The 27,136-nt window shown below is 38.6% G+C and overlaps 1 protein-coding gene across 5 annotated transcripts in view; it reads right to left on the bottom strand.

The window, feature by feature from the left end:
- DTNA (dystrobrevin alpha) overlaps positions 1-27,136 on the bottom strand; it is a 301,963-nt gene that overhangs the window by 149,822 nt on the left and 125,005 nt on the right. For all 5 annotated transcript variants that reach the window (XM_040984880.1, XM_040984874.1, XM_040984877.1 and 2 more), the window contains exon 2: positions 3,708-3,832. The gene's annotated coding sequence lies outside the window, so the exon portion shown is untranslated. The remainder of the gene's footprint in view (positions 1-3,707; positions 3,833-27,136) is intronic.

Genomic DNA, 27,136 nt, shown 5'->3' with positions numbered 1-27,136 from the left:
AAAAATATAGGGTTCATTTCTATAAGCTGGAGATAAACATTGAGGATTGGAATGTTTAGTTCTGTCACCAAAACACCAGGAAGACTGTTTTGGGATCATCAGTTATTCACTACCTTTCACATCACGTCATACAAACCTGCTCATCTGACTCTGAATTTCTGTACTACAAAGGGATCCAAGGAATTGGGCTTTTGATGGCAATTTGCACATTGTCTGAAAGGATTCTAAATTAGGATTCAGGGTCATTGTTAACATTGGTTGAACAGATGAGAATTGTTGGTAGAAGGAGCACTATGTTCTTTTGAGGATAACACTGAAATGGACTGACGAGCAGTCATGATGACCTCTAAGAAAGCATTGGAAAGAAAAATTGCTGCATAAATAAATGAGAAGGAAATGAAAACAGCAAGCCACTTACACATAAAATAACCACACAGTACCAAAATGATTAAGTGGAAAGCTACTTTAATATCAACGAGGTCATGTAAGTGAATAGAAATATTGAGACAGGGTGAACTGTTCACCTCTGAGACAATCAGACAATGGCATCTTATCACTTTGTTGCCCAGTACATTCTGAATTTATTATTGGAAATGTTAAATGTTTAGGTACTAAAACATCTGCAAGTAGCAAGCAAGCATTACTAAAAGAGAGAGGTTGGATTTCTTAATTATAGATGGAAAGATGCGTAGTGAAATAAATCTGAAGCTCTACATTTAAATATAAATATACTAAGAAATTCTTATAATGGACACTCGGAAGTTTGTGAAATGTGAATGTTTAGAAAACAAAAATTGTATTTGGTATGTGAAAATTTAAAACATTCTTACAGATTCAATATAAAATAGAGAAGTTCACAGTGATGTTATTAAGGACAGCAGAGTAATGCTACAATATTATGTAACTTAGAATATGGTATAAAAATATATATTATGTTCAATTTTTTTCAGTGTGGTGTATAGTAATAAAACTTTAAAGAGAATGAGAAGAGAAGCTGAAAATTGGAAAAAATGTTGTAAAACATTCCATCTGATGAAGTATTGTTCTGTAAAATATACAAGAAACTCCACAATAAGAAAACATAAACCCAATTAAAAAGTGGGTCAACACCTGAACCAAAGAAGGCATATAGATGCAAGTAAGTGTACAAAAAGATGTTCGCCATCATTTGCCATTAAGGAATTATTAATTAAAAATGACATGTCTACCACAACGACCAAAGCACAAAGTGCTGAGGAGGATGCAGAGCAATGAGACACCTACACTCATGGGCCAGTGGGAATGAAGCAATGTAGACAACCATTCTGAAGATCTTTAAGCAGTGTCTTCTAAAACTAGTGTAATTGTATCTAACAATTCAGTTATCATGTTCCTTGTCATTTACCCAAATGCATTGAAAAATTATGTTCATACAGAACCTAGCAACAGATGTTTGTAACAGAGGTAACCGATAAAACTTAGAAACCGCAAAAAAAGTTCTTCAGTGGGGAGTAAGTTGTAGTATGTCCCTGCAATGGAATATTTCTCAACGCTGAAATGAAATCGGTCACTGAAGCCATGAAAAACTTTGGAAGAAAGTAAAATGCAAATTGCTGAGTAAAAGAAGCCAATCCCCAAAGGATGTACACAGCATGGTTCGAATTATAGAATAGGCTGGAGAAGGCAAAGGTATGGATACAGTAAAAAGACTCAAGATTCCAGAGACCACAGGGAAGGCAGGAAGGAACAGGTGAAGCGTAGAGACTTTTAATGGTAGTGAAACTGTTCTGTAAGTTACCAAAATGGAGACACATGCCATTATGCTTGTCCCAACACAGACTGTACAGCAGTAAGAATAAACTCTAGTGTAAATCATGCACTTTGTATGATAAATGATGTGTCAATGTAGGCTCATTGATGGTTACAAATTGGTAGGGAGTCATTTGCAGTAGAGGCCATGTCTATGTGGAAACACACGGGTTATGATAAATATCTATACCTTTCATCACTTTTGCTATTGTAGAGCCTTAAATTGCTCTTACATAATTCATTAACTTTTTTAAAAAAGAATTCTTTACTTCTATGAGGAACATTGTGTAGTTCTACAAGTGAAAAAGACGCATGCCAGTCTGTCTTTCCCCGGAGTCTTTTTTTTTTTTTTTTTTTTTTCTGGAGAGAAGCAAGTTAATACCCATTCAACTTTCCTCCAATTGTTTTGGAAGAAATTGATAAAGGATTGAGGAATTTGTTAGGCTCCAACCAAGAAAAGAGAAAATATTCTAAGTGTTTTAAATGGATGGAATGGAATCCAGGGAAATGTTTACACAGATAATAGAAAAATGGAAAGGCTAAACTTGGAATAGTGAGTCAGCCTGAAGATGAATAGCAGCACAAACACTATAGCACCAGTGATTTTCATAGGACAAAGAGCAGAAGTGGGTTCAAGCCTCAGTGTCACAGTGAGAGACATGGGAAAAGCAGGATAGAGGAGGGAAGGCAGCCTCTTGGGTGCTGCTCACAGTGCAACAAACCAAGCAGGAACAGAGCAAGAATGCACCTGGAGGGAAACCCACACCCAGGTGGGCACATTTAGTAAGAGGACTTCTTCACGTTAATATCCTCTTCCAGAATAAGTACTACACTCAGCAATCGATTGACTGATATTTTTTGAGGGACACCGAGGTTAGCTTTTGGAAACTACAACTAATAAATATCTTGAAAATAAAAGAAATTGATTTTTAATGCTGTGTTCAATCTCAAATCAAATTTATATGCTTTTATGATTAGGACAGGATTATTCACCTCCTTTCTGACCAAAAGTACAAAGAAGGCACCCTGTTTTTTATATTAGACTCCTACAGTGGTCAATGCTTTGTAGGTTGTACTGCTTTATTCAGAATTGCAAACACTGATATTTTCTGGTCTACTTGTTCGAGATAGATAGGAAAATCACAGGACTTAGGATGAAGTGGAAAGCTTGACAACTTGCTCAATGACTCCAACTCAATTTCTCCATTCCTCTTTAATCATTGAAAAAATAATAATAGCATATTTTCGATTAATATAAAGCACAAATAAACAGACTCTGGTCTTCATAGCATATAAGGGTAATTATAGTATGGTAATGTAAGATATTTATTTATCCATTTATAGTAAGATAAAACAAAGTTTAATGTGTATGTGACTAGATATATATAGCAGCTTAAAAATTTAGGGCATGTGCCTTAACCATGTTTTATCTCTTAAGCAAGATAGAATTCTCCTAGTAGCCATAATGTGAAATATTATTGTTATCTCACACATAGAGTCGGTGATGATTAAGCCATCACTAAAACTGCCAAATTTTGTTTTACTTTATGTCACTAAGACACAGTCTTATCCCATGCTGGCTTATAATTTTGAAACTAAATGTATTTTCTCTATTAAAAAACAAGATAATCTTTGGAACAGAATTAAGTGTTATAGCATTTGCTTAATAGAAGCCAGAAAGGGAACTCAGGGCCATCTATATCTTACATAAATCATAGCTCAGACAGTTTTGGATAATAAAAAGTACAAATGAGTGATAGAGCAACTTACTCTTTCACCATCTGATAACTCACTAACAATAAAACAGGGAAAGGCTTTGATAATGCATAATATTTTCTTGTCATACAAAAGAGGCAAGCACTTTAGGGGAATGAAGCTTGATGTAAATTTTGAATTACTTTGTTTAAAAAAAAACTCACCTAAAATTAAATGAAGAAACAGCATGAACTTTCCAGAACCATCTATTTTCTTTAAAAATCGCAGTTGATTATGGCATTTAAAGGCCTCCAAAGTACTTCATCCAGGAGCTGTAAATCCTGTTTATCTGCAATGAGGAAATAAAGTTTTATTTACCTGAGCAATCTATATTTACATGTTAATTAGGGAATATATATTTTAACACAAATTTAGAATTGGCAGACTTCAAAAATGGCATTTTAAAATATAAATTCCCCTCATATGCTGCTTTAAATATTAATTACTAATTAAGTCACTAAGTGATTAGAAACAGAGAGAGCACGCGCGTGAGTGGGAGCTTGGAACTTAGTCCAGGGCTGCCACTTGAACACCTGAGCACCATCTGTAGTCTTCCTGCGTACCCATTAGCATGAAGCCAGAACCGGAAGCAGAGCTAGGATTCAAACACAGGCACCCCAGTGATGTCTCAGCTGCTGCATCCAACACCCACTCCCCTCATGCATTATGAATGACTTATAAACACCTAATTCAGAAACTTGTTTTTCATTCACTATGTGAAATATTTATATTAAGGGATGTTTACGATAGAAGTCCCTTTACAGTTGATGATAATGGACCCAAGAGGATGAAGCAACTGATACGAAGTTAAATGATTATCTAATGTTTTGCCTTCTGAAAACACACAGGTAACTGACAGAAAGACGCCCTCGTCGGCTGTCCTGGATACCTGAGATTCCCCACCCGCCTTGCCTGGCAGTGACCCCCTGTTATAACCTCCATCTCTCACCAGTTAGTCTCCTTCAATACCCTTCTCTTTTGCCTCCTCTTTCCTCACACTGGCACCACCCAGGCTGGAGGTTACTATGTAAGGTGTCACATGGCTTAAAGCAACAGAAAGTTGAAGGTCAGAAAATCATGTGGTAAGGTGAATAAAAAGAGTAGGGAAGAGGGTCCCAGAAAGGAAAGAGCATCCAAGGGCAATGAGAGTCACAGAAGGAGCTGAACTTGGCACTTTTGATGGGGGACAGGTGCCCTCTGCCCCCAGCTCCAATCTTGTGCTTGCCTCTCCACAACTATTTCTTAATAATTGACATTACTGAAAATGACCAAAATATTTGCTTTAGCTTTAAAGACTGGCTTCAGGCACTTCATGGCTTTAGGGACATAGAAACAGTTCTGCAATAACAATAAATTGCCTTCCTTAAATCCAAATTTTCATATTTACTCATTATTATATGAGAGTGATTTAGCAGGAAATAGTTTTTCCAGATATAGTTCACTCTTGTTGTTTACATTAAAGCCTGATAATATTTTCTATTGTTAGATTCTAGGTACATACACATGTTTGGTATTCTTTGGACTAAATATATTATTACAGCATATTTTTGGATATTTCTTTTGTTTTTCCAAGTAAATGTTTTATTTTTTTGTTCTAATTTTAAAAGTTACATAATGACAATGAAACATAAAACAAAACTAAAAAAGTACATAATTTAGTGAGTAATATTTCTGTGGTCATCTTCCAAGTTACTTTTGCTTTTTATTTCCAATTCAGGTTTAAAGGAACTTATGAATACACTGAATTTTTCAGGGTCACAGCAAATGCATGATATTTACTACAACACAATTCTCATCCATGTTTGTGTTCATGTGATGCTAATTAGAATAGATTCAATGAAGTGAATAGATATAATTCTTAGAATGCAATGGAATTTCCCTCCTTTCTTTCTTTCCTGCCTAAATTGGAGCTGGGGTAGTTTAGACACACAAATCTAGGAATGATAATATGTCAACATATTTATCTGTCGTTATAATAGTTCTCCCAGCCACACAATTAGGAATGTCCAGAGACATTTTAATTGCCATAGGAGGAGATGTAATTGACATCCAGTACATGCAGGTCTGGATGCTGATGAATATCCTAGAAGTCACAGAGTAACCTCACACCGTCAACCAAATAATGATCCATTTCCAAATGTCAGCAGCATTGGTTTTGAGGAACCTTGGTCTAGGTTGTTCATATCCTTGTCAGTTGTAATGCTACAGGTCCTTCTAGACCTCTGAAGTTGTAGAAGTAAGCCTAATCTCCCCTCCCCCATCCCCTGAAGCTTCTTTTAACTCTATATCCATTCTGAACATTGTTGTGTATCTCTTAGGTCTACTCTTAAACCCTCTCCATTTTCTAGCCCTTGGTATTGCCACATCATCCTTCGAGTGCCGTCACTGTAGCACCTTGTTGTCGTGTGCAATTATCATGATTTTTTTAATCCCTCTACAAGAATGTGTTCAATTTCAGTTGTTTTATTTCTTCATCAACTCCAGCAAGCTGTATTAATGATAAATAATATTTCTTACTAATTTGTAATTTGAGTAGATTATAGAGAGTGGAAAAATTGGAAAACCCTGTTTTCTCACCTGATTCCTACAAATTTGCAGCATAAATGAATTGACACAATGTGCTAGATTGTTATTGGTATACAAGTGAAGTGGTTTAGGAAATTACAGTAAAATGTCTTTGGAATCATGGCCTGGCACTGAACTCAGAATCATGCCCAAAAGCAAGGATAACAGGTCAGAGTCAGAGAGGAAGCTCCTGGGGGGTCAGGCCTTACTGGACACTTAAAAGCAGGAGGTGGGATTGGTGCTTAGGGATTCTTGGATTTCCCACTGTTTTAAAGAGTTGGCACTGAGCATAGCATGAAATTGAGGATATCTTGGATCTATAGACATTACCTCTGAAGGGCATAGCTTGTACCTCAAGCTTCTGAGACAAAGAAGTTGTGATTTTTCAGGTTAGCTGCTCAGGTCTGGGTGGTCCTACTGAATAAGAGCAGGAGCACACACAGGTGGGTTCTTCCTTTTATGGCATCTGTGTGCCAAACGAACTTTTGCTGAGACTATGATGATTCTGGAAGTTTTGAACTCCATGGTCAAATAATCATGGGGCATTAATTTAATCTCAGATGGGGCTGCATTTGCTATTTACTTTCATCAAATAGAGCTCATTGATTGCAGAAAAATCTACTTAGCCATTCTAGGGTTCTATGTATATATGCAAGGGAACTTCAACAAGCTCATAGAAAATGAATGAAAAGTTTATTTTTGTGGAAAAAACTTTGAAATTCATTGCTGTTTTATTTTCATGAACAATTTTGAAGAGCCTTCTTATGCATGGATTTCTCATTTATTCACCACGATGAGTTTATCTTTTTATTGCTTGTGCATGAACTTTCTGAAGCTCCGGAGTACAGGGCACTGCCTCACTTTCCATCTCCAACTTTGATATCTATGTCTTGTAATGCACAACAAACAGTAAGAGAATATTTGAGCAAGAGTTAGATAGTGGTGGAGAATTTTGTTTTACTCTTGATACTTCATCAATAGCCAGAAATTTTAAAAAATACCATACTTCATCACTTAGGTTAAAGGCAGATAAAACATGGAGGAAAACATTTGAAAAAATAGATGTCAAAAGGAATGAACATAATCAAGCAGTGGCAAATGTGGTTTTTTTTTGCACCATAAGCCCACGGTTCTGCTGACCCTGAGGAACTCTTACAAAAAAGATACGGGGGCTTGCCTGTCAACATCAGTTCAGCTGGGTATTTACACAACTGTTTTAAAGTGCTGAGACGGAATTGGTGCTTTATAAAGGACTCCTCAGCTCTGTTTCTCCTTTGCATTTATTTCTGTTACATCATACTGTCAAGTTGAGGCAGGTGCTCACCCAGATGATATTTGCATTTTAAAGGGACAGCTCCCCTGATAGGATATGTTTAATGACTTAGACCACACTGGGCAATTTCAGCAGAGATACTCGATAGCCAAAAACTCACTTGCGTGTCTATAGTTTTTTTTTCTTCTTTAAAATATGAAATGTAAAGATGATTAAAATATATGCTAGTATTTATGCAAAAGCAACTTTGATTTAGAAACAGATCAAGGAATGGTAGGAAACAGTTATTAAATGCTTTCATTTTCAACCAAAGTATCTTTCTTTTCTAGGAAATGTGGAAAATATGATGATTAAGAAAATTGTGTTTACCCACATCCCATCAGAGGAAACTGTTTTGAAGATATTATGTATTTACTTTCGATTTTTCATACACATATATACTAAAGCATGTAACACACCCCTGCATATCACTTCACATACTCATAAATGAAATTGACAGTTATCCACTATATACATGTACAACCTTTTTTTCAGGTTTTAAAACACCTCTTATGGCTAATTATTAGTGATTCACACATATTCAGCATAAATACTTCCTCTTTTTAAAGTCTGAGATTAAAGTAAATAAAAAATAAAAAATAAAGTTTGAGATTATTCTTATTTAACTTTCTCATTAGATAATATGACACCTATGTCTCATTTCCACCATGATGTCAAGAATAACTACAACTAGAAAGATGGGAAGAGGAGCACATTTGGAGAAGCACGTTAGGGGTGTGTTATCAGTTACAAGAGTGAACAAGAAGCAGGGATGGGAAGCCGAGTGCTGTGCTGCTCGCACACAACCCTGAATTTTTCTGAACCACATGGAATTCTTATTGATATAGAGATTCTTCTTCTCTCATATGCATGGAAATGTAGCCACAAAGATGGCTTTTGTGAAGTGGCTTATATGCAAATATAGCAGTTACTTGGACACATTTTCAACTGTAATCATTTTGGTAGGGAAATTAAACTTCTCTTGTTTTTACTACTGGCTTTGAAAGTACGGCCCTTTTTGTCTTTATGTGTCATATGGGTATACGTCCCTTAGATAATGCACTTAACTCTGTTCTGGCGCTGCAGTTTGACCTTGACCGATGACTTTCTAAATGCCAGTGTCCTAGCAGCCACCACAGGGTTACTCAGATTCTGACTTACTACATTCATGTGGCTCTGGAAAGATAAGTGCTGTCTATAAAAATTAAGAGAAATGATATATTATTGAATTTAATATCAGTAAATTGTCCTGCCACTTTGGGCTTTTTAAGAAAAAAAAACACTATCCGAATATTGAAAACATGCATATTAGGGTCTTAACATCTAATGTCATTGGATTGGTTTGCTTTTTGCAATAAGTGTAAGGAGTGGTGATGATGGTTAGTGGTTTGTGCCTCGGCCTTGATTCGCAGCAAGGATCCTGCAGTTTCATCCACCACTAATGCAGACCAGCAGTGAAAATGTCCACATAATGAAAAGAGATAATATGGTAGAAGTATTGTTTTTTTTTTTTTTTTTTTTTTTTTTTTTTTTTTTATTGTTCCTTACATTGTATTATGTAGTACAGTTTTATAGGCGCTGGGGATCCCCCCCACCCCTCCCATACCCCTCCCCCCATGGTGGATTCCTCCACCTTGTTGCATAACCATAGTTCAAGTTCAGTTGAGATTCATTGCTTGCAAACACATGCCTAGCATAAAGTTCAGCGTCTTATTGTCCAGATAAGTTCAGTGGCCTCTTGGGGAGACCTTCTATGGTCTGAAGATAGGTCTAACAGAGTAAAGATCCGGTCAGTTAAAAGCCCCAACAAGGCCTCAGTATCAATATACAACATTATGGAATTAATTGACATAGTAATGGGTAGACAATATGTTAAAAATAATGCAAGTTCCATTCTTCGAAACATCTGGGTTGAGACAGTATCAATGACAGGTTCAAAAAATAACCAACAATCAAACAAAAAATTACAGGTTAAATCAAGGCAAACATGTGGTATCTAATCTTTTGGGATTCACTCATTTCCCTTAGCATTATAGTTTCCAGTTGTGCCCATTTAGCCACAAAGAACTGCATTTTGTTTTTTTTAATAGCTGAGTAGTATTCCATGGAGTAGATGAACCAAAGCTTTCTTATCCAATCTTCTGCTGATGGGCATTTCGGTTGCTTCCATGTTTTTGCAATTACTGATTGTGCTGCAATGAACATAGGGATGCATGTTGGTTTGTCGTAAAACAGGTGTTTTGGATATATTCCTAGGAGTGCTATTGCTGGGTCATATGGTATGCAGATTTTGAGTTGTTTGAGTGTTCTCCAGACTGATTTCCATAAAGGCTGTACCAATTTGCAGCTCCACCAGCAGTGGAGTAGGGTTCCCTTTTCCCCGCATCCTCGCCAGCAAGCGTCGTTGGTGTTCTTGTTTATGTGGGCCAATCTTACTGGTGTTAGGTGGTACCTCATCGATGTTTTAATTTGGATTTCCCTTATTGCTAGGGAGCTGGAACATTTTTTCATATGTTTGTTTGCCATTTGGACTTGTTCCTTTGTGAAATGTTTGCCCATTTCCCGTGCCCATTTCTTGAGTGGTTTGTTTGTTTTGGTTTTTTGGTTGTTTTGAAGTTCTTTGTATATCCTGGAAATTAGCCCCCTATCGCCTATATCGTGTGCAAAGATCTTCTCCCACTCTGTGGGTTGCTTTTTTACTTTGTTGATTGTTTCCCTTGCTGTACAGAAGCTTCTTAGTTTGATGAGGTCCCATTTGTTTATTCTGTTCTCAACTGCTATTGCTTTTGGTGTCCTTCTTAGAAAGTCGGAACCTACTCCTAGGTCTTGCAGGGTATTTCCTACATTTTCCTGCAAGAGTTTGAAGGTTTCTGGATGTAGGTTTAGGTCTTTTATCCATGTAGATTGGATCTTAGTGTATGGTGATAGATGTGGGTCTATCTTTTTGTTTCTACAGGCTATCAGCCAGTTGTCCCAACAACATTTACTAAAGAGTCCTTCCCACTTGCTTGAGTTGTCATTGGTCTTTTTGTCAAAGATTAATTGGCTGTATTTGTGTGGGTTCCCTTTTGGTGCTTCTATTCTATTCCATTGATCTTCCTTTCTGTCTTTGTGCCAGTACCAGGCTGTTTTGATAACCACTGCTCTATAGTATGTCCAGAGGTCCGGGATTGTGATTCCCCCTGCTAACTTCTTATTTTTCAGGATGGTTCTAGCTATTCGTGGTTTTTTGTGTTTCCAGATGAACTCTTGAATCATTGTATCCAGTTCCGTGAAGAATGTTTTGGGCAATTTGATTGGAATTGCGTTGAAAATGTATATTGCTTGTGGTAGTATAGACATTTTAATGATATTGATTTTGCCTATCCAGGAGCACGGGATGTTATTCCATCTTTTGAGGTTTTGTTCAATTTCCTTTTTAAATAGTTTGTAGTTTTCTTCGAATAGGTCTCCTACGCTTTTGGTTAAATTTATTCCCAAATACTTCATACTTCTCTCTGCTATTTTGAATGGTATCCTGTTGGTTAGATCTTCTTCCATCTTGGTGTTATTTGCGTACACTATGGCTGTTGATTTTCGTTCATTAATTTTGTACCCCGCCACTCTGCCAAACTCTCGTATAAGTTCTAGCAGTTTCTGTATTGAGTCTCCTGGTTTTTCTATGTACAGGATTATGTCATCTGCATATAGTGAAAGCTTGACTTCTTCGTTTCCTATACGTATGCCTTTGATTTCTTTTTCTTGTCTTATGGCCTCTGCAAGTACCTCTAGGACTATGTTGAATAGCAGTGGTGATAGCGGGCACCCTTGTCTTGTTCCAGATCGCAGTGGGAAGGGTTCTAGCTTTTCTCCATTCAGTATGATACTGGCATTGGGTTTTTCATAAATTGCTTTGATTATGTTGTGGATTTTCCCATCTATGCCTACTTTGGCTAGAGTTTTTAGCATGAAGAGGTGTTGGATTTTGTCGAAAGCTTTTTCTGCATCTATTGAAACTATTATGTGGTTCTTGTTTTGCAGTTTTTGGATGTGGTTTATAACATTTATGGATTTCCGAATGTTGAACCATCCCTGCATTCCAGGGATGAATCCTACTTGATCCGGATGAATGATCTGTCTGATGATTTTTTGAATTCTATTGGCTAGGATTTTGTTGAGAATTTTAGCATCAATGTTCATCAGAGAAATAGGTCTGTAGTTTTCCTTCTCTGATGGTTCTCTGTCCGGTTTTGGGATTAAGGTGATGTTAGCTTCATAGAATGAGTTTGGGAGGGTTGCTTCCTCCTCTATTGTTTTGAAGAGCTTGTAGAGGATTGGGGTTAGTTCTGTTCGGAATGTTTTGTAGAATTCTGTAGTGAAGCCGTCTGGGCCTGGGCTTTTTTTCGTTGGGAGATCTTTGATGACTGTTTCAATCTCTACCTCGGTTATGGGTTTATTTAATTCTGCAGTTGCCTCCGGACTGAGTTTTGGTAAGTGGTGGGAGTCCAAGAACTTTTCTATTTCTTGGTGGTCCTCAAATTTGTGGGAGTACAGTTCTTTGTAGTAATTTCTAATTATTTTCTTAATGATTGCAGTGTCTGTTGTTATGTTGCCTTTTTCATCTTTAATGCTATTGATTCTCACTTTCTCTTGTTTTTTTTTGGTCAATCGGGCCAGTGGAGTGTCTATTTTGTTTATTTTCTCAAAAAACCAACTTTTTGATTTGTTGATTTTATGTATAGTTTTTTTGATTTCTATTTGGTTTATCTCCTCCCTTGTTTTGATGATTTCTTGTTTCCTATTGTGTGTGGGACTCTTCTGCTGCTGTTTTTCCAGATCCTGGAGGTGTGAGGTTAGTTCCTGTATTTGGCGTCTTTCTTGGGCCTTGACATGGGCTCCGATTGCGATGAATCTACCTCGTAGCACTGCTTTGGCGGTGTCCCACAAGTTTTGGAATGTTGTATCAGAGTTTTCATTGGTTTCCATAAATTTTTTGATCTCATCTTTAATTTCTTCTCTGACCCATTGTTCGTTTAATAGCATATTGTTCAATTTCCAAGAGTGCCTATACTTCCTGGGGAGTTTTGAGTTGTTGATTTCCAGTTTCATCCCATGGTGGTCTGAGAGGGTACATGGTATGATACTAATGTTTTGGAAGTTGTTTAGATTCGCTTTATGTCCTATCATGTGGTCGATTCTGGAGAAGGTGCCATGCACCGCTGAGAAGAAGGTATAGTCTGTGGCCTTAGGATAAAAAGTTCTATATATGTCTACTAAGTCCAGTTGTTCTATTGTTTGTGTGAGCTCTGTTGTTTCTTTGTTGAGTTTTTGTTTCGTAGACCGGTCCATTGTTGTTAGAGGTGTGTTGAGATCGCCTACAAGAATTGTGCGGGTGTCTATGTCTTCCCTTAAGTCTGTAAGTAATTGCTTTACGTAAGTAGGTGCATTAAGATTCGGTGCATAAACATTAATGATGGTGATTGCTTCTTGATGGATCATTCCTTTCACCAGTATAAAATGGCCTTCCCTGTCTCTTTTGATGTTAGTTAGAATGAAATCTATCTCGTCTGAAATTAGGATAGCTACCCCAGCTTTTTTTTCTCGTCTATTGGCGTGAAATATCTTTTTCCATCCCTTCACTTTCAGTTTCTTTGCATCCTTTCTGGTTAGATGCGTTTCTTGTAGGCAACAGATGGTTGGGTCTTGTTTGATGATCCATTCTATTAATCTCTGTCTTTTGATTGGTGAATTTAGACCATTTGTGTTGAGAGTTAAAATTGAGAGGTTGCAATTTTGCCCTGCCATGTGATTGTGTTGTGTGTGTGTTGTTGCCTATGTAATTGTCTTGTTGGTGCGGCCTTTAGTTTGGAGACCTTCTTATTTGCCAACTTTGTTTGTGATTTGCCTCCTTTTTGTCCGGGACTAGCGCATTTCTAAGGAGACTTTGCAGAGCTGGTTTTGTGTAGACATATTCTTCTAGTTTTTCTTTGCTATTGAAGTATCTGATTTCGTTCTCGTATACAAATGAGATCTTTGCTGGGTAGATTATTTTTGGTTGACAGTTGTTTTGTTTCAGGACTTGGAAGATCTTTGTCCATTCTCTCCTTGCTTGTAGGGTCTCTTCGGAGAAGTCAGCAGTGATTCTGATGGGTTTTCCCCTGTATGTGATCTTTTCTCTACTTCGTACTTGTCTCAGGATTCCTTCTTTGTCTTCATTGGAGTAGAACTTGAGCACCGTGTGTCTGGGTGAAGATCTCTTTGGATCATGTCTGTTGGGAGTTCTCTGTCCATCCTGTATGCGGGGTGGGTTCGTGTTCCAAGTGTTTTGGAAGTTTTCCTGTATAATTTCATCGAGCACTGCTTGCATCCCAGATTCTCTTTCTACTCCCTCGGGGAGGCCGATGATCCGAATATTCAATTTTCTAAGGTAATCCTTCATCTCTTGCATCATTTTATTAGTTTTGCTGAGGTTTGTCTCCAGCTGTTTAATTCGCTGGGCACTTTCATTTTGTGTGTCTTCTGTTTCAGAGATCCTTTCCTCTGCCGCATTTATTCTGTTGATGAGGCTTTCAATCTTATTATCTTGGGCATCCAGTTTGGTTTTGATTTGTTGTATTTCGGTGATTATGCGGTTCTGGAGGTCTTCCAGCTTTATGTCCACGTCTCTGAGAGATTTTAGCATTATTTTCATCAATTCCTTTGTTGGTAACACTTCCATGTCTTCATCTCGTATCGTCGATATTGATAATGGCTTTTGGCCCTTGTTTGGTGGGGTGCTGGCTCTTTCATCTGGAGCACAACTCTTTCTGGTGGTTTTTCCCATTGCGTTGGTGTATTCTGGTGAGGCAAATGGGCCCGTGTGTTGAGGGGCTGTCAGGTGCTTTCCTGTAGAGATTGGAGCCTGTAGGCGTGGTGTTGCCGGGCGTGGTAATTTTCAAGGCCCGTTGGTGCGTTAGCTCAGGGCCCGGGGCTGTAGAGCACCACCTTGGGGGCCCAGTGGATTCCAGGCACACTCTGGGCACCTCTTCTACAGGTGTGACACCCCAGGGCGTGGCGGGATGGAGGCGCTCTCTGGGTGTGCTCCCTTCACGGGAATCCGCAGGGCGTAGAAGGTTTTATGTGCTTTCTCCCTGCGTTCTCCGTGTCAGGGACTGCAGGGTTTTTCAGAGCCCACCTGGTGCGTCTCCCACACACGGGACTGTGGGTGAGGCACTTTCCAGGCGTGGCTCTTATGCAGTGAATCCACCACTCGTGGTGTGTGGGTGTTCAGAGCCCCTGCTCCCGTGTGGCTCCCCCACACAGGCCCTTAGCGGAGGAGTGGCCCAGGCGCCCTGTTATAATGACTTCACGGCGGCAGGTTCGCACCGTGTCAGTTTGGTGCAGGAGTTCTCCTGTCACCTGACACCTGCGCTACGGAGGTGCTGCTGCTGTAGGCGGGGCGCCCAGCCCGCTCGGTGCGGCGTTCAGAGTCCTGGTGGTTTCAAGCACTCACCAGGCAGGATGTGGGGGACTCCAGACCCTCGCCAGCTACCTCTGCGCACCGAGCCGCACTGGTCCCCTCAGCGCAAGAACATCCGATGCGCCTTCCCGGGGCCCCCTCAGCCACCAACACAACACCACTGTACGTAGTTCCACACAGACCCAACAGTTTCGGCCGTCTGCTCCGCGTTCTGAGGCTGTAGCCTCAGCAGGGGGCAAGAAATGCGGAGGCTGCCACGTCAACCCCCAGCTCACCAAACGTCCGGCCGCTGCAGTCTGCCTCCACCGCTGCCGAAGGCCTCCCGCCGGTGACGATCCCCCTGATCTCCCCGCCTCCGAGCTGGCCGCGTCTCCCGTCAGGCCGTTTTCAAGAGTGACTCAGCAGGTCTGGAGTGGGATGTCGGTTTCTCTGCCTTTGCCCTGCTCCGTTCTCGTTGTTCTTCCGAGTTGTGTGGATCTTTTTGGCTCCACACTGTCCCAGGGAGCTTCACGGACCTCTCCCTGCGGTTCTCTGCTGTTCCTCTTTGCTGCTTCTGTAGCGTTCTATCCCTCTCTCACTAGCTGCTCCCTCACAGTCTTCCTCCTACGTCGGCCATCTTCCTCTCCCGGTAGAAGTATTGTTAACATACGTTCTGACCTCAGAGACTCCCTGACAGTGTCTTAGTGACTTCATTTTTAGAACCATTGTCCTAGAAGGAATGAACTATTGGAAAGTCCTTGAGTGCAAGCTGCAGGATCAGACAGAACCACCAGCAAATGTCATCTTGGCACTGGCAAAATCTCTATCTGATATTGGACAAGCTGCTAAGCACCCATTTCAAGCTTCGCTGTCCATTCTTCTAAAATAGAACTGTAACTGGTGTTACACAGTAGCTGCCTATTACACAGTACCTGACTAATATCAGTATTAGCACCACTAATATCGATGTTACTGCTGCTTTTGAGACCAAAAAGCCATGATTGGAGGAAATCGGAAGCTCAGCTGTTCTGGAATTTTTTTATTCTAACCAAACCCAAATTTAAGTTCTGCTTTTCTGTGGGGGTATAAGCTACATGCAGACACTTTTTTTTTCTTACTCTTTGTTGAGTACAATGATTGATAGTCTGTCCTTTATAGATTGTTTTTTTGCAAATCTTTGTGTAGTTCATCATGACAAATATTAAAAGAGTCAAAATGGTTAAAACTAGTGGCAATGAGAGATGATATTTTAACAGCTCTCAGGGTCTATCCAATCCCAGATCCAAACTAAGTTTGGTAAGAAATTATTTCTAAAGATTTGCCTGTAATCAAAAAGTTAGATCACAAGGAGTCCCAGGGACTCCTTCGACTTAATGCCTAGATCAAATACTTTAAGCAATATCTTTCCTGCAACTTCTGCTCTTTCTCTCAACTCAATCTCCAGATTTCATCGTGTGTGTGTGTATGACAGAGAGAGAGAGAGAGAGAGAGAGAGAGAGAGAGAGAGAGAGAGAGAGGAGAAAATGCAATCCAAGGAGACAGACTCAAGAATAAAAGGGTAAGGAGCTATTTGTCCAATGAAGGGTGAGTGTGTGATACATGTGTGCACTGGACTGTCAGAAGCAATGACCTGGAGAGTCTGAGTGAACTACAGGACATTCCAAGTTCATGGAAGTGCCCAGATGATCTAAAATGAGAGAACCAGCTGACTGTGCATCTCAGAGACCTAAGCACACTTTTATCCCAATGCATATTTTACCCAATGGATATTACTTTCTGTTTCAGATAAATAGACTTTCTCTTATTTTCCCTTGACATGTATTAGATGTTTACCTGATTCTTTTTTTCTTTTTGCTTCTTTTGATATAAAACTTTGTATACACCCCCCCCCCCAACCACCACCACCAAACTCATCTAATTCATAACAAGTTGCTGTATTGGAAAAAAATAATAAAGGACGATAGCAATGCAGTAGAAATGAAGACATGTGCATTGTGTAAAGACTGAAGTTCCCTCTGTATGTGTCATAGTGAGGCACAGAACCAGCTGGGCTATGACTTCCTATTTTTGAAACTCCTATTTTTGAACTTCCTATGTTGAAGTTAAAAAAATCTGAAATCCAAATTTTTTAGATGGAATCTTTGGATTTATAAACGTTGCCTCAAACTGGTGTAATCCAAATAAAGCACACTGGTAGAGTTTGGAGTTACTACATTTTGTTTTTTCCAAATCTTTAATTTCTCTCCCTCTTCTCACGGATCTTTAAACTCTACTCATTTCCAGCACCACTTCTCTCTTGGGGTAGAATTGAAAAAAAGGTGATAGAGGGGGGCCTCTGCCTCCCTCTTGTGGTTAGAACATGCTAAAACAACTGAATGCTCATTTGTCTCCTGAAAGCTTTCATCTATGTGAAATCTGTCATTCATCTCACAAAACCAGCAACACTGACCTTGGCTATTATATGTGAGCCACAGGGCAATATTACTGTCAGTGCAGATTGGGCTATGGGGTAAAAGTTGACAGAGGGGCAACAAATCAACTGGAATAGGGACTTGGATGATGCACCAGGTCTAGAGATGATCACCAAAAAGACAAGACTCTCAAACATTTTACTCTGGTGGAGTTTAGGTCAGCAGTGCGTGCAGCTGCCTGGAAAGTAGATACTGAGTCTTACGTGTATAGATGAGCACATCACAAATGATCAACTTATGTGCCAACTAGAGCACTCTCTAGTAGTTACCATTAATTTGATCCACGTTTTAAGTATTTAGTAGTATCGTAGTAATCATTAATTAATTGAGAACATCTTACAGCCTTTGTGCACTTGTGAGAAGTGTTTTAGAGTGTGGAATGGGATAAATGTTTCAATGTAGAAAAAGTAAGTTGAGTTTTAGATGACTCGGTCATGCAGAGCTAACACAGGATCCCGGGAAAGTTAAACAGATCTCATGACAGTTCTGTTTCATCTAGATGTCTGTGTTGTTTGACGCTGTCCCCAAATGTGTGTCTGTAGCTCCCACGTCAACTTCTAAGACAGCTGCCTCTGTATATTCATTTCTTTGCTGTTGTGTCCTTGCTTGCTTTGTCACACTCGATTTAATGAACAGCAATACAGCTGCCTTTACAACTTCATACTTCATGATACTTTTGTTTTGCAAACAGGTTTTGAGTTGTGAAGATGTTAACAAAAGTAACCACAAGAATGTGGGTGCTGTTACAAGGTCAGCTTTTCAGAAGCTGCAGGCGGCCATCACTGGCATTTGGTCAAGCAGTCACCGCAGCAGGCAGCAGGGCCATTCATGGGCAGTGAGTCAGCAGCTCTGACGGCACTAAATACAGCGACCAGTTAATGCACAAGATAATCCACATGCAGGCTCTTTCAGAAGGCATGGGGGGAGAACATATTTAATCTTTCAGGATTATTTTAAAGGAAATTTGGATAGTTCATAAAAGCTAAGATATAAATTCCTCCGTGTGTGTGTGTGTGTTAGAATTAAGATTAAAATATTAATATATATGGATTTTTTTTTCTGTAAAAGACTCTACTCAGACTGAGAACCAAAATATCAGATGTTGGGCATTTCAAGGAGGATATTGTGCTGCAATGAAAGACATGCTGCACACCCAGACTCTCCATTGCAGGATTCACGGGGCACACGTGACTACTGAGCACTTCAAACATGGCTAGTCCAAACTGAGGTGTGCTGGGTGTGTAAAATATACACTTAACTTCAGTGGGACACAGCAAGCAAAGCTGCCCCCTGCCCTGCTGGCATCCCAGCTCTCAGCGCTAGATCATGGCTGGAATGCTCCACTTTGAATTCCATCCCCGGCTAACGTTCCTGGGAAGTCAGTGGAGGATGGCCTAAGTGACAGGGCATCTCCCAGCCAGGTAGCAAGCTCAAGTGCAGTCAAGCTCTAGGCTTCTCCTGACTTTGGCCTGGGATTACAGCATTTCAGGAAACGAATCATTGGCTGAATCTTTCTATCACTGTAACTCTTCCTTTCAAATGAATGAATAAATCTTCAAAAAAAAAAAAAACCCCACTCACAAATCATAAAAAAAAATGCAACATAGTTCATAAGTAACATTTAATTTTGATTACATGATGAATTGATATTTGACTAACTGGGCTAATTACTTAAATGAATTTCACGTGTACTTTAGCTATGTAGCGTATGTTCTGCTCCTGTTGGACAGTGCTGTTTTTCTTTTTTTTAAATTTGATCTCACCTCTTTCCAATAAAACACATACTGCCATTTGTATGTGAGAAAAAGAGAAGAGGGGAGGCATGGTTAACAGTATTTAAAAAAATACAGGCTTGAGAAATCATTCAATGTGCTGATTCAGAGATGCCCATTCTCTAAGCAAAACAATGGGACGACAGAGCCCATGGCCCTGGAAGACATTCTACCCTGATTGCCAGTAGGCCTTGGCTCTAGGCCCGGGGTGAAAGGACATTTGTTCTCGTTCATTTAGTCCTGGCCACTTTACTAAGTAGGGAAGGATACTGCCAAAGGTACTGAGAAACGCCCCTCTGCTCATGGGTTCCTCTTCTTGAATAACAAAATAGGCTCTGCAAGAGGAATTGGAGTAGCACCCTAACGTTTACAGCTCTATGTTAGACTTGGATACTACAAGGATAACCTGACTTTGATAGTCAAAGACTTTAACATAACACAATGGGTTAAATCTTGACTTATTGAACATTTGATAATAACTACCACCTGCTGGCATAGATGTGGGCAGATAGGTACCCTCCTTCACTGTGGGTGGGAGCGTAGGCTGGCATAACCGCTACGGAAGTCAGGATGGAGAGTGCTAAGAGAACTGAGAACTGATCTGCCATATGGCCCAGCTATCCCACTTCTGGGAATATAGCCAAAGGAAATGAAGTCTGTATATGAGGAAGGGGTTTATAATCCTATATTCACAACAGCACAATCTACAATAATGAAGACATGGAAACAACTCAGATGCCTGTCAAAAGAGGAGTAAAGAAACTGGCATATCTACTCAATGTAATACTACTCAGCCATTACAAAAGAGTGACATTCTATCCTTTGCAACCAAATGGTCCTAATAGAAACCATTATGCTCAGTTAAATAAGTCAATCTCAAAAGGACAAATATATGTTCTTTCTGATATAAGGCAACCTTCATGCAAAGTAAATGCTCAATAGGGGTTTTGATATTTTGTTTTTATTTTCATTTATTCAAAAAGGCTTTTTTCTTATCAATTTTCTTACTCATAGGTCACACAGTATTATCATTTGCTTCAACAAGGTTTTTCTTTCTCTTTTTAATTTCTTCAGTGATACATTGGTCATTAAGTAGCATATTATTGTTGCTAATTTTGTTTTTTTTTCTTCCTGGTGGTTGATTTTGTTTTGTGGATTTTCATTTAAAGGGGTGTATAATAACTGTGTAATAGAGACTAGCATATCGAGATATGAAGATACAATAGAGTATGCATTTCCACTTCCAAAGCAAAGATGGACTCCCAATGACCTTTTGACCGTATCTTGACAATAGGATGCCGGACTGTCTGCCACCGTGCATACCTACAATGTCAGGATACATTTGAATAGCTCAATGAGGGACTTATGACTGTTTATGAAGGACTATACCATTGTAATAATATAGGAGAAATCAGTGGTGGGGGACAATTTGTGGAGGGGGCAAAGGAAATCCCAGAGCCTATGGAACTGTATCATCAAGTTATAAAAACAAATAAAACAAATAAACAAAAACAAACAAGCCAAAGTCTGACATTGATTTGGTTATTCAAATCAAACCATGTAAAGTGATGGTGATTTGCGTGAAGTGTGTTTTTGTGATTTGAGTAGGATTTGTCCTTGTTCCTAGGGTGATGACTCATGTTGAGAGGTTCTCTGCAGTCTTTCCCCTGCATCTTGCTGCATGCTCCATCCTTTTTAGTTTCAGTCTTTGAGCTACTTGTATCAGTCAACTTTTGCTCTGTTGCTAATAGTCAACCGCTACTTGGAAGTTTCGGAGTCTCAAAGTAGAACAGATAACAGTATGGACTCCAATGACACCCAACGTTTACCCTTCTATTTCATTAATGCATTTTAACTTTATTGATTTTGTTGAGCACAATTAGAAAAAAGTTGGGCAGATTTCATTACTGGCCACAAGGCCATTCTGAATAATTGTAAAAAGGTATATTCTTACAATAAAATTCTAGCATGCCTGTCTCTTGAACTATTTAGAAAAAAAGGGTGACATGTACCATATTTTTTTCCAGTTAACTATGCAATATCTCCCTACCATCCCAAACAAGTAATGTTATTTGGGCTTTTAAATTCAGAAATTTTAGATAGATCTCCCTTTGGCAAATCATTTTTTCTTAAGATAACTTAAAAATTCTTGCTTCTCTAAAAGGAAAGTGATCTATGTGAAATTCAATATATTATTTTAAAGTTTTGGAAATAATATAAAGAAAAATTAACAGGTTAATATTTTGATGATTTTCATGGTTTTGCTTTCTCATTACACACATTGATTATAACAATATGATATGTACATGAGGTACGAGAAATAGACAAATGATATTTATAACTGATTAGGGCAATTATGTTTTAACTCTTTTAGTTTGGACAAGGAAAGAAAGCTGAAAGATTTATATCTCATTTCACCTTAAAAAAACTATTTAAGAGGCACAGAGACAGCCAGAAACATAGAGACAAAAGAAAGTTCCCATCTGTTGGTTTCCTATGCAGATGCCAGAAACTGCCAACCCAGCCCAGGTCTCCCACTAGATGGCAAAGATTCAACCAGTGGAACCATCACCTGCAACCTCCCAGGCTCTGCCTTAGCAGGAAGTTGGAATTGGGAGCAAAGCTGAAACTTGAACCCAGGTAATGACTGGATGTGGGTGTCTGAACTGGCATCTCAACTGTAAAGGCCAAACACCTGCCTAAAATTTTGCCTTTTGGCAAGGTTTCTTTTTAAAAATGTAGATTACTAATAAATGATTCTGAACAACAACAACAAAATATGCCCACATTTGGAAAGTAATAAAAAGCAAGAAAAATTTTAACAAACCAGGACAAACTTTTAGTGTTATAAATTTTACATCAACTAATTCCAGTGATGGCTGGGGTTAAAATTATGTTGAATAAGACTATGAAAATATGGAGATATTACGTAGAATACACTACTAATTGCATGCCAATAAACTTTTAGGTAATTTGATTATAGTATTTTTAAAAACTATTTTGATATCTGACCATTAGAATTTTGTTAACTAAACAATGTGCATATCCTTTTTTTGAATGTGCATATTTTAAGACTCTACGAATTGTTAATGATACCCTTTCAGAGAGGCAAAACAAACAGAAAAACCAAACCGTTGAAGCCTGTGACATCTGCAAAATGTGGTTTGGGAGACTTGATGGGGTTTGGAAGACTTCAGTGCCAGAGTCAAAAGCAACTTGGATTACTCCCTGACTTGGAAGTTCGGAAAGCAAGGGGTCATGGGAGATTGGCAGCTCATCTCAAGTAGTTTTAGTACCCCACTACCCTTCAAAAGAAGAAAAATGGCAAAAAATCTCAGACATGTAGAATCACAAGGGCCCCTCTATTCTCCTGGGATTCCTAGCAGGACAAAGCGGAAACAATAAGCACAATGTACACAGCATACACTGGTTTAACCAAGACGAGTCACTTATGAATGGCTTACTTTCCCTGTTGAGGGATCAACAATTTGTGCTTACTGATTAGTATTGGGCAACACTTTTTAATTTAAAAATGAAATTATGACTGAGATGTCTAATTGCATAAGTATGAAAGAATTGATAGCTTTAAATAAAGGAATAATAAACTATGCTGAAATTTGGTAATGGGATAGTCTATCACGTAACGGGATTCTACAGTTCTCAGAATATCTTCCAGGAAGACAGAGCCCAGTCATATAATTATATTCCTTCATTAGAAGCAGAAGAAATAGCTGGTAATTAAATGCCACTCTGTGTGCATGTCTATTTATCTAAATGTACACACATGCAGGTAAGCATAAATTTCCCTTTTTTTCCATTTAAGACTAGAATGTGAAATTTAATGAGCTTAGGGGCTGGCACGTTGGCTCAACTGACAAATTCTTCATGTCCAAATGACGGCATCCCACATGGGCACGGGTTTATGTCCCAACTGCTCTACTTCCAACCCAGTTCCCTATGTGACCTGGAAAGGCAGTGGAGGATGTCCTTGGGCATCTGACTTTTGACTTTGGATCGGCTCAGCTTCAGCCATTGTGGCCATTTGGAGAGTGCATCAAACAATGGAAGAAATTTCTCTCTGTCTCTCCTTTTCTCTGTAAATCTGCCTTCTTGATAAAAACAAATAAATCTTAAAAAAAGAAGTGTAGTAAGTTTGAGAAAAAGTGAAAGTTTCTTTTTATATGTAATTACTGATGTTCTTCAAAGAATCTGTCTACATGTCAAAACTATGCTGACTGGAAAAAAATGGACATTCCACAATCCAAATAAGTTATATTTTGCCCCAATACAGGATCTTCTGCATGAAATATTTGAGTAATCCATATTTCCATATAATGATTTATTATTACTAAAGCTATGTACAGATGTCACTTTAGACATGAATACTTAAGTAATTTATATGATAAACAGTGATAAAAATGAACAAATTGGTAGATTAAGCTGGCAAAACCCTTAACAGCTTATCTAAGAAATTTTTTCTTACTTAAAAATAACAAATAATGATCAACACAAATGACTTAGTTATGCCTTTATCCACTGTTGCTTTACTAGCTATAGTTAGACCTGTAGGGTTCTGAGCATCTTAAAGAAGAGAATGGAGGTAGTAGGGGAGAGCAAAGGAGTCCATCTGGATAGATTGAAATCATCTGCATTACACTTGATGTTATGCTGGTGCTAATGTTGCCCTCGTATAAGAAAGGGTAAGCCAGGTTATTTCCAGTAAGTGACCTTGAGTGGGTGTGGATAGAGTGGGAAGGTCACCTCTTGAACTTCAGTCTCTTTTCTAGCTGAATAATAACATACCTCATATTGCCTGTATGCAATATAGTTCTGGAAAGATTACATCTATTAGTAATAAAATTATCTAGTATCATTGCTACTTCTAAAGAATTTGGGGGCATTATATGGTAAATTTTCTAAATGCACATATAGTGGAACACAGAGATTACTTTACATGGAGAATAAATTCCAAAAATCTCCATTTAAGTTAGAACATGATGTTTGCTCTGAGAATGTACCGAAGAGATTTACTTTCACAATTAAGCTTTGTTCCGGCAAGTACTAAAGGCATGATATGAGCTCTGAGTACATGCTGCAAGTTGTGGGAGTACAGCCCAGTGACCAAGAGCATGGACTTCCACCTGCTACTTATTTTCTGTAAAGGTGTTTATCTGTCTTCAATATAAGGATAATAACAGTTATTGTCTAGAATATAATCTTGAGTTCTGATTCAGGTAATGAACATGTTATACCTACCAAATTGCCACTCACTAACTGGTAGTTGCCCCAGGTTTAAATTACCAAGTGGGTGAAGTGCAGGCAGTAACCATACAGAAACGGGTGACACAGAGAAATTTACAAAAGTGCAAATCTTCTCCCTGCCAAACAGCATCAGCTTCATCATATCAGCTATTTCACTGAACACTTGAACACTCACAGACAAGAAAATTGAGTAAGGTGAACAGGTGAATTGCTGGGAACCACTTAAGCCTAGAATTAAATCCCTGGCTCCTCATGGAGTCATTGCCCTTTCAAGGCCTTATTGCAGCAAGTACTCTGAATGTTGGCTTTAGCAGATTTTTCGAAATGGCCTGCAAGTCCTTAAATTCTTCTGTGTAGTTTCAAATAAAGCTCCAACAGCACAAACAAGCATGGGTTGATAAGAGCAAGCTCAAGTATCTGAAGACATATATTGAATCTGCAGTTGAAGACTGCCTGATATTTCAGCATGAATTTCTTGGTAGTATTTCCAAAAAGTTGTTAGTGTTAGGGTCAGTGTCTTTCTATGCAAATAACAACTAGTACACTGAAGAGAATCAAGTTTCAACTACTGCATTCATTGTGGAAACAACCAGGATTCAACACTGAATCCTAGCACGTGTCAGAAATGAGACTGGTGTGTGTATGAAATGTGGACATAATCACTAAAAATATTAGCTATAAATCCAGGCAGGGAACTGGAGGGTGGTAATCAACAGGTGAAGGTCCATGAATTAAAAATTTTCCATGATAATAAGGACAAACAGAAAGCACAAGCAGATACAAAGAGCTCACATAGCAGTGTTGATACAATTGCAAGTACTTGATGTGCTCTAGTTTGCATGTGGTTTGTCTATCAAGTCATTTTGAAATTTGGATGGCAGTGCAATGGTGTTAGGAAGTGGGGTCTTTTAGAGAGATTGGTGTTTTTCTCAAGAGAATGAACTATTTTTCCAAGAATTTGATTAGTTAATTGATTAGTTCTTATATGAGCTTTCATACTACTAGAAGTGGGTGAGCTATTACAAAAATTTGGGCTACTTTTCGCCTCCACAAGAGACTGCTTATTCTTTTACTTTCCTGTAGGTGTTGAAGATGTACAAAATTCTCTCCAGAAGCTAACAATATGCCAGTACCATACTCTTGGACTTCCTTTTTCATAAGCAAAAACAAAATTCTTTGGCTTATACATTATATGTTCCCAGGTTTTCTGTAATAGCAATAGAAAATGAGCTAAGACTATCTATAAATCTACTCAGTGGGTAGATTTTCATGCCAATCATGGAATCTTTTACAAAAGAATATTCATTCAGAGAAGTTGTACTACACTCAAGTTTAATCACTTGGAAGCAAATAATTTAAATGTTCTGTTTAGCCATTAGAAAATACCAAAATATAAAAAAAACCCCAAGCAAATGCCATTCAGTAACAGAAAATATTTGCCTATTTATATATGTGTTTTAAACATTGCAATATTTAGACTAATGGAAAGTTATTAGTTATGGAAATATAGTGACACACTGAATGAGGATGGAGATCCCACTGGGATCTCATAAGGGTTTCAGATTTGTGCAAGTACTCAGCTATCAGGGGACGGCAGGAGCCACAGCAGAGGCACAATTAGGATATTAGGATTTCAGAGGACGAAAAAAACTAAAGACAGCATAGCATGCCGTTGGAACACCTAGGAGTCTTCATAGGTGCCATTTAAATTAGTGCAAAAACAGCATTAACTGTCTACTTATGTTTATGTTTAATAAATATTTGTAAAGTGAATTGTAGCATCTGAGGAGGATATTTAAGCCAAGCAAACAAACTCCAGGGCATACGGCCACAACAAGAAGGAGTGTGTAGGGAAATAACAGGAAAGGTGGAAAGCACCAAAGATACAGAAGCCAGCTAAGAAGGCTAGATGGTACTGGAAGGATGAAATAAAACTATTGGTAATTTCAGAGAAACTGAAGAATAAAGTCCAAATGCCTCAACATGAAACTCAAGGCTGAAATCCTCACATCTCTGACCTTTTCTGTTACTCCTCTCTCATTCATGTTGATCCCTTACTACACAACAATTTATCTATTCTGTGTTCCCACTCGTGTCTTTCCCCTACCTCTTAGCCTGGCTAACTCCTATTCATCTTCATATTTAGTTTTCATTTCACTTCTTGCAAGAAGCCCTCCTGATCTCCCTTTCCTTCATTGGTTCTCTACTTCTTACCAAACCTTACAGTCATTCTGTTTCTGTTGTTAGTGTTCCTTGTTTATGGTGGGCCCACTGAATGTAGAGACTCTGCCAGTGTCATTACTTGTATCCCTAGTACCAAGCTCAGGGCCTAGATTACTCATGAAATAAATATTTTGTAAGAAGGAAGCAAATAAGGTCACCACTGAATGGCATTGGTCAGACTAACGCATTTTCTGCATTATTGAATTAGGAAACCCTAGGGTTACAAAATAAAAGCTGCTGGCACACGACGTGGTCATTGAGATATTATTAAATTAAATTAAGTACTAAGAACTGTAACCATTTGTTGAGTGGTCACCATGCCACTGTGCTAATTATTTCCCAAGCATATTGCCATTTAATCCCTGTGTTGATCTTATTAGAATGACAGTGATAATGGAATAAAAAAATGCAAATATACATAAATAAAATCTAGCCACCTCATAAGATCACTGTGTCAATACGTTAAATTCTACTTGTAGTTTTGGTTGCTATGGCTCATAATTTATGCATGAAGTATAAAAGGAGAATAGGTAGTAATAGGATAAAGAAATGATTTTAAAGTGAGGTGTTT

The sequence above is a fragment of the Ochotona curzoniae genome, unplaced genomic scaffold (assembly GCF_017591425.1).
Source record: "Ochotona curzoniae isolate NIBS_2020 unplaced genomic scaffold, NIBS_Ocur_1.0 contig_43, whole genome shotgun sequence".
NCBI lineage: Eukaryota > Metazoa > Chordata > Mammalia > Lagomorpha > Ochotonidae > Ochotona > Ochotona curzoniae.
Note: the sequence above shows the minus strand (reverse complement) of the source record. Positions and strands in the feature narration are given on the sequence as shown.